Source organism: Passer domesticus, chromosome Z, assembly GCF_036417665.1.
Source record: "Passer domesticus isolate bPasDom1 chromosome Z, bPasDom1.hap1, whole genome shotgun sequence".
Lineage (NCBI taxonomy): Eukaryota > Metazoa > Chordata > Aves > Passeriformes > Passeridae > Passer > Passer domesticus.
In genome coordinates this window covers 49,056,279-49,062,950 of record NC_087512.1, presented here as the reverse complement: position 1 = coordinate 49,062,950, position 6,672 = coordinate 49,056,279, and the positions used below count along the sequence as shown (strand labels likewise).

Sequence of the window (6,672 nt, the reverse complement as noted above, 5' to 3'; positions counted from 1 at the left end):
CCCTGTTCCCGCAGGAGGCTCTGGTCAGCCCCTTGCAGGACGCTCCGCTGTGCACACAGCACTTCTGCCCGCCCAGAGCGCTCCTGGCACAGCAGAGCACAAGCTGGCCGGCTCTGGGCTCAGCACACCCCAAACACGGGCACAGGAAGACGCAGTGGCTGTTTTGCAGCCATGCCCAAGAGAGCTGGGAAGGTCCCCTGCCTCTGGTCTCACTTGGTTGGCTTTCTGACTGGGCCTGAGGCAGGGGCTGCAATTCCTCACTTGTGGGGAGAGCAGAGCTGCCAGAAGCGCACCCAGCCTGCAGGCACTGCCTGACAGCGCTGCGGCCACTGGGACGCTCGCGCCTCTGCTGCTGCTTCATTTGCTTTGAGTCACACCCAGAGCTCACTGTTAGGCCACCATGGTCTCTGGTTCTGCCCTCTTCCTGTCCCTGTGTATGCATGGAGCATTGCTGTACTTTCAGGAAGCTCTTGGTGAGAACTTCCAGCATCGCAAGCTCCTCTGCCCTTGGTGGATGCTTGCCATGGAAGAGCATACTCAAGCTGGCTTTTCTAAAACCCAGGGTCCTTGTTCCCCTCAGCGTGCTCAGCACCACCTTTAACTCCACAGTGCTGTGCAACTGGAGCAGCAGGACAGGGACCTTTGTAGCCTGAGCTACCCTTGTTCCTTCCTGCCCGTGCACAGATGACGGCGTAGAAGAGAACGGCAGTAGGGCCCTGCGTGTCCCCAGGCTCAGAATTTGTGCTGCTTCAGCTCCATGGACAGATCCACGAGTCAAATGAAAAAGCCAAACTGTTTAATAAATAAGGGAAGGCAAAGCGAAGGGGTGAGCTGGGAGGGAAAAAGGTGGATGGGCAGGGCCTGGGGACTGGAGGGAGTGAGCTACCAACAGGGAGGGAGATGGCAGCAGCTCCTGGAGCTTGCCACAGGCTCAGCTGTGACCAGCAAGAGCTGGGCCTGGAGCTGCAGCTGGTCCCCTCTGCTCTGCAGGTGATCCCATCTTCAGAGGGAACTGAGGGTGGCCAAAGGACACCGGTTCTTCTGAGCCTGCAGATGAAGTTTGGAAGATCTCCTGGCCAGGGACAGCAGACGGCACATCTGGGAAGGAAAGGAAACACTGAGTCAGTATGGGGACATTTCCCTTGGCAGCAGCTGCACTTCCTTCAGGGAAGAGGAAATGTCAGAGCCTCCCCAGGAGGGTCAGAAAGAGAAAGCAGCCGAGCGGGCCGGGCTGTGGTGAGCGCAGCCGCGGCGGGACCGTCCCGCAGCCCCGGCAGCCCGGCAGAGCCGGCACAGATCCCGGGCCCTGCCGGCACAGCTGCCTTGCCCAAGGACAGCCCCTGTGCCAGCCGGGGCAGCTGCACTGAGCAGCCCCAGCACGGGCAGGGCCCACGGCCACAGCCCACGCCAGCCTCAGCCCCACCCTGCCTCCCCGGCCCTGGGGCCTCACCCGGGCTCTCTCCAGGCTGGCAGCAGCAGGGCCCCGCTCACTGCTCCTGCTGCTGGCCCTCGGCTTCTCCCTGCTGGCTCCTGGCAGTCTCCAGCTGTCCTTGTGGTCATTGCAGCTGTGGCAAAAGTGGAGGCTCTGGAATTGGTTCCAAGGCCTGGCAGAGCTGCAGTCCCGGAGCCCTCTGTGCTCCCTGCTGGCCCCTCCATCCCCTCAGCCCCGCCATGCTCTCGCCAAACCCCCAGCCCCCTTCAGCTTCTCCAGCCCCTCACAGTCCTCTCACCCCTCTCAGTCCCTTCTGACCCATCCCGTCCCCTTAGACCCGCCACCCCCTCAGCCTGTGCCACTTGCCTGTCACCTCAGTGCCACCATGGCCCTGGGCTGCCCCACAGCCCTCAGCCCCAGCAGCAGCTCAGGGTCACCGTCCCTTCAGCGCCACCGCCCCCTCAGCCCCCTCAGCCCCCTCAGTCTCACCGTCCTTCAGCAGCTCCTCAGGGGACAGTGCCTGGGGCCACCGGCAGCTCCCACCGCTCCAGGGACACCCGGGGCTGGAACTGCTGCTGCGCCCGGCCCGGCCGCCAGCTCGGACCCAGCCCAGGGAGAGGGGACACAGGGGGCACAGGGGGAAAGCAAGAGGTGAGCGAGGAAGCAGAACAGGGCAAGAGGTTAAAAAAAGGTGTATATAAATATCAATCTACGTAGCTAAACCCCCATATACAAATATAAATAGGCATTTACAAATGTATATATGTAAATGTAACTATACACAGGTATAAGTGCAACTGTGCACATCTATAACTACAACAACATATCTAAAGCTATAACGATATACCAGTAAAACCAAAAATAAATTAACTGTACAGATCTCTATCTATATAGATAAATATAATCACATAAATCTATAAATACGACTACCTAGATAAACAAAGATAACTATATACATCTATAAATATAACTAGAGACAGAGGAATTCAACTTGCCCGATGTTCCAGGCTCTCCCTCTGTCTCTTCCTGCCACACAGGCCAGCCCTCCTGGAGAGGTCGGTCACATGTGATCTGGAAAGCAAAGGGAACACTGAGTCAATATTGGCCCTTGTGCAAATGTTCCTTGAGCACCAATTGTCCTTCTACAAGGGACTGTCAAAGATGGCCTGAAAGGCAAACTCTCACTTGGCAATTTGAAGCCTGCTCTTTAAAGAACAGGGATCCTTCCAAGTGTTCAAAACTGAACTGTGTAAAGTGTTTAAGTATCCTGATAAAGTCTCAGCAAAGTCTTGAGCTTGAAACACAGTCTCAGTGACAGAGAGACCTCAGTCCCCACTGAAATGGCTGAAGCTGAAGGCTGGTGGGGCTGAGTTATGAACCAAACTGGGACATCCAGCTTGGTGACACAACTCCCACAAGGTCAGCTTTATTCCCTGCTCCCTTGCCACAGCAGAGGACTCAGTGTCAGAGCCTCTGGAGAAGCGTGGAGGGCAGGGCTCGGGGAGGTTGTGCCCGTGCAGGATTTGAACTAAAGGCACCAGGAAGCACCAGCCCTGCAGACAGGAGCTCAACTCTGCTCATCTCCCTTGCTGCCAGAGGCAGGCTCCGAGCAGCCATCTCACACCTCTCTAAACCAAGGGGGGCTCTGTCCTTACCAGGCTCCTCGGGCTCTGGGGAACTGTTCCTGCAGCTCTCCGTGCCAGATGAGGCTTCCTCTGCTGCAGCTCTGTCCACAGGCTCACCTCCTGAAGACTCAGGCACAGCATTAATATTGCCCTTGAAAGAACAATGGAAAGAAAGAAAGCTCAAGATCATTTGGTATTTTCTTGGAATCACATCAGGGATGCAAGTTTCTCTTCTTCTCCATGTAAGCCCAGCCTCTTCCTTTCCCCTCCAATGGAGTTACCTGGGCAGAGGGAGACCTTTCAGATAGGGATCTCCTGATCTCCCGGATCATTTGCTCCACAGCAAAGGCAAGATCCACTGCTGGTGACTGCTCTTCCTCAGGTGTGTTACGGGCTGAGCTGGAGGCTGTTAATGCTGCACCAGCAGTGCCAGGTGGAGCACTGGATGCTGAAGTGCCTGGGGTGGCTGCAAGAATCCAAACCCATTGGTCAGGCTCCATAATGTGGCTCTGGGATACAGAGCTCTATTGCTGCCTTTGATCAAACATCACAGGCAGCAAGCAGGAAAAAAAAGGCAGAGAATTTTTTGGCCTTCTAGGTTCCCCTTCCTAATAGGCTTGACAATTGCTGGCTGAGAATGACAGAGCCTTGTGGAAAAATACTTCAAACGGTCACTTTTAAGTACGTTTGGGAAAAACAAGGCTACAACTCTTTTCCTACCTCGTGGGTCAAAAGCCAGGGGCTGGGGCTGCTGCTCCCTGTGCAGCTGCTGGAAGCTGCAGGGCTGGAGCCGGAGCACCTCCGGGTCGAGAGGAGGCAGCTGCCCCCCGTACAGCTCCTGGAAGCGGCTGGGGGGTCCCTCCCGCCCGAGCGGCAGCAGCGGCTCCCCGTGGAGCCCGAGCAAGTCGCAGGGCGGGATCGCCAGCACCTCCCGCTGGGCGGGCGGCGGCCGCTCCCCGTACAGCTCCTGGAAGCGGCTCGGCCCCTCCCGCCGGGCCGGCACCGGCCGGTCGCGGTGCAGCAGGTGGAAGCTGCAGGGCGGGCGCCGGGCGAGCAGCGGCCGCTCCCCGGGGCGCTGCTGGAGGCGGCCGGGCCGGGGGCTGCGCAGCTCCCGCCCGTCCGGCAGCGTCCGCTCCCGCTGCAGCAGCAGGAAGCCGCTGGGCGGGCACCCGGGCGGCAGCGGCGGCCGCTCCCGGGGCAGCGGCTGGAAGCGGCCGCGCCCGTGCCGCCCGTCCGGCGGCGGCCGCGCCCCGGGGAGCTGCCGGGAGCCGCAGGGCGGGCGCCTGCGGCCCTCCCGGCCCGCCGCCGGCCGCCGCCTGTCGGCCGCGCTCCGGCGCCGGAGGCGGAGCAGAAGGTCGGGGCGGTCGCGGCGGAAGCAGGGGCTGCTGAAGTGCAGCCAGCCCCCGGCATCGCCCGGCGCAGCCGCGCCGAGCCAGCCCGGCACCCTGCGGAAGCCGTAGCGGTACAGCTGCCGGACAAAGCTGCTGAACTGCGTGGCCCTGAAGGGGCGCGGCACCGGCCCCGCCCCAGCGCCACCGCCCCCGGGGGCGGGCCCCGGGCTGAGCAGCTCCCGCTCGAAGAGCGAGCGGTCGACGAGCAGTCCCCGGGCGCGGCTGTCCCAGCGCACGGAGCGGACGCGGGGGCTGTTCACCAGGCGCCACAGCTTGGCGGGGAAGGCGCTGGCGCTGAGCCCGGCGGGCAGCGGCAGCTCCGCCATGGCTCCGATCGCCGCCTGTGGCCGCAACGCCCGCGGCGCAACGGCCGCGGCTGCGCCGGCGGCGCGCGGCCGGAGGGGGGCGCTGCGCTCGCGCCCAGCGCGGCCCCGGCGCGGGCCGGACTTGGCGGGGACGAGCGCGGCAGAGCCGGGGCCGCGGGCACAGCGCGGGCGGGGCGGCTCCCGGCGCTGGCCGGGCTCTGCACGGCACGGCACGGCACGGAAGGGCAGCGCCCGGCACGGCATTTCAGGGCAATGGAAGCCCGTGGCGAAGGCACTGGGAGCAGTTGCGGGCTCTGTCCCCACTGCGCATCCCGTGCCTGGGTCACCATCGGTGACAGAGAGGAAGGACATTGCTCTGGCTTGGCTGGGGAAAGGATGAAAAGGGGGCATTAGAAAACATTCATTTGGTCTCCTTTTCAGCAGACTGGCTCTTTTTATCTCACCATGTCTGCCTGTCTTTGGCAGAGTTGGCACATTTCTCGTGATTTAGAGTCAGCTACAGCAGCAGGAAGGGGCAGCAGGTTTGTCAGATTGATTTCAAAGCTAAAGTGCTGCCCCATGGATGGATGCTGCTTTATTCAAGGGATTTCTGGCCTGGAGTTGTAGTGAACTCATGCTGGTGTTTTCCCAAACAGTGTTGCCTTTTTCTTTCCTCAGGAATCACCTCTTCTTCCCCCCATCTGGGGAGAGTTCCAATGCAAATGCCTCCTGCAGCCAGCTCTTGTCACTGTAGACTGACAAAGGAGATTTCACAATGGAGAGAGACTCCCTAGAGCTGCTGTGGAGAGCTGAAGGGGGAAGCTTTGTCCCTCAGCCTTGAAGTCTTGTTGGAGAACTGCTTGTGCTCTGGGGGACGCACAGCTTTTCCAAGCCCTGCAGGTTCATTCCTGAGCTTCCTGACACGCCACAGACTTTGGGGCTGTCATGTTGGAGCACAAATTTCAGTCTGGGAACTTTTGTGACACAGGGAACAGGATTAGCCCTGCAAGGCCAGGCTAGGGCCAAGAGCAGAAGGCCAGCAGCCTGCATTTGCCCCCAGGGAGCCCTCCAGAGCAAGAAGCCACTCCTGCCCAGGGGCTGAGGTGCCCGAAGCTGCCTCCCCGCTGTGCAGCTCTGCAGAGCCCACGCAGCGCCGGGTCCTGGGCAGCTGGGACAGCCCGGCTGCCCTGGAGCACAAGGAGTGTCCCAGAGAGAAGCTGCTGCCCTTTGCTTTGCAACTGTTTCACAGAGTCCTGTCATGAATCCACAGAGTCTGACATGTTTTTCTTTCTTCTCAAAAATGTTACACAGCTTTTTGAGAAAATTGAGTGATGTAGCTTCTGCTGGTGGTGGTGCTTTTGTCTGCAGGTGAGGGCAGGTGATTTGAACCAAGGACGGAGTCCACTGTTGACATCCTAGCTTTGCCAAGTCAAGAAAATCATTCACAATTGAGCTACTGGTGCTGAGCAGTAGGATTTTTTCCTAGTTTTTGGAAAACTACAACCTTAAGAAACCCAACAGATTTTCCTCCGTGAGGATACCAGCAGTAGTATGATACCAGTTTTTTCACCTCTTTTCTGTGTCTTTGGTGCTTTTGAGAGTTCCTCAGTGCCCAGCAGGAATGAAAGGACATGTGATAATGTGATTTAAGAGCTCTGTGTTGTTCCTTGCCACATGAGTGTTCATGACAAGCTGGACAGCCCACTTGTGGCTCTGTCGGGTTAAATTCATCCCAGTTCTGTGCAAACAGCAGCCCTGAAGTGCTGAGGAGAGCAAGGACAGTGGGTGGGTGTGCATGCACACAGCCGGGGCTGACTGCTGTGTGGGCAGAAGGTTTTGGACTGCTGTACATCTTCACTCTCCAGGCTGGAGGAATATATCAAAACTGTATGAAATAAAAATATTTATCAAAACATATC

General features: G+C 59.2%; 1 long non-coding RNA gene across 2 annotated transcripts; it reads right to left on the bottom strand.

Moving 5' to 3' along the window:
- Window positions 1–774: 774 nt before the first annotated feature.
- LOC135289905 (uncharacterized) lies at window positions 775–3,793 on the bottom strand. Of its 2 annotated transcripts, XR_010352638.1 has the most exons (6): window positions 3,778–3,793; window positions 3,339–3,523; window positions 3,088–3,208; window positions 1,922–2,503; window positions 1,451–1,565; window positions 775–1,098 (listed from the first exon to the last, which is right to left on the bottom strand). It is a non-coding gene; the product is annotated as an uncharacterized LOC135289905 (long non-coding RNA). The 2 variants fall into 2 exon arrangements; XR_010352637.1 differs by lacking the exon at window positions 3,778–3,793 and having other exon boundaries at window positions 3,339–3,759.
- Between the last annotated feature and the right edge of the window lie 2,879 nt (window positions 3,794–6,672).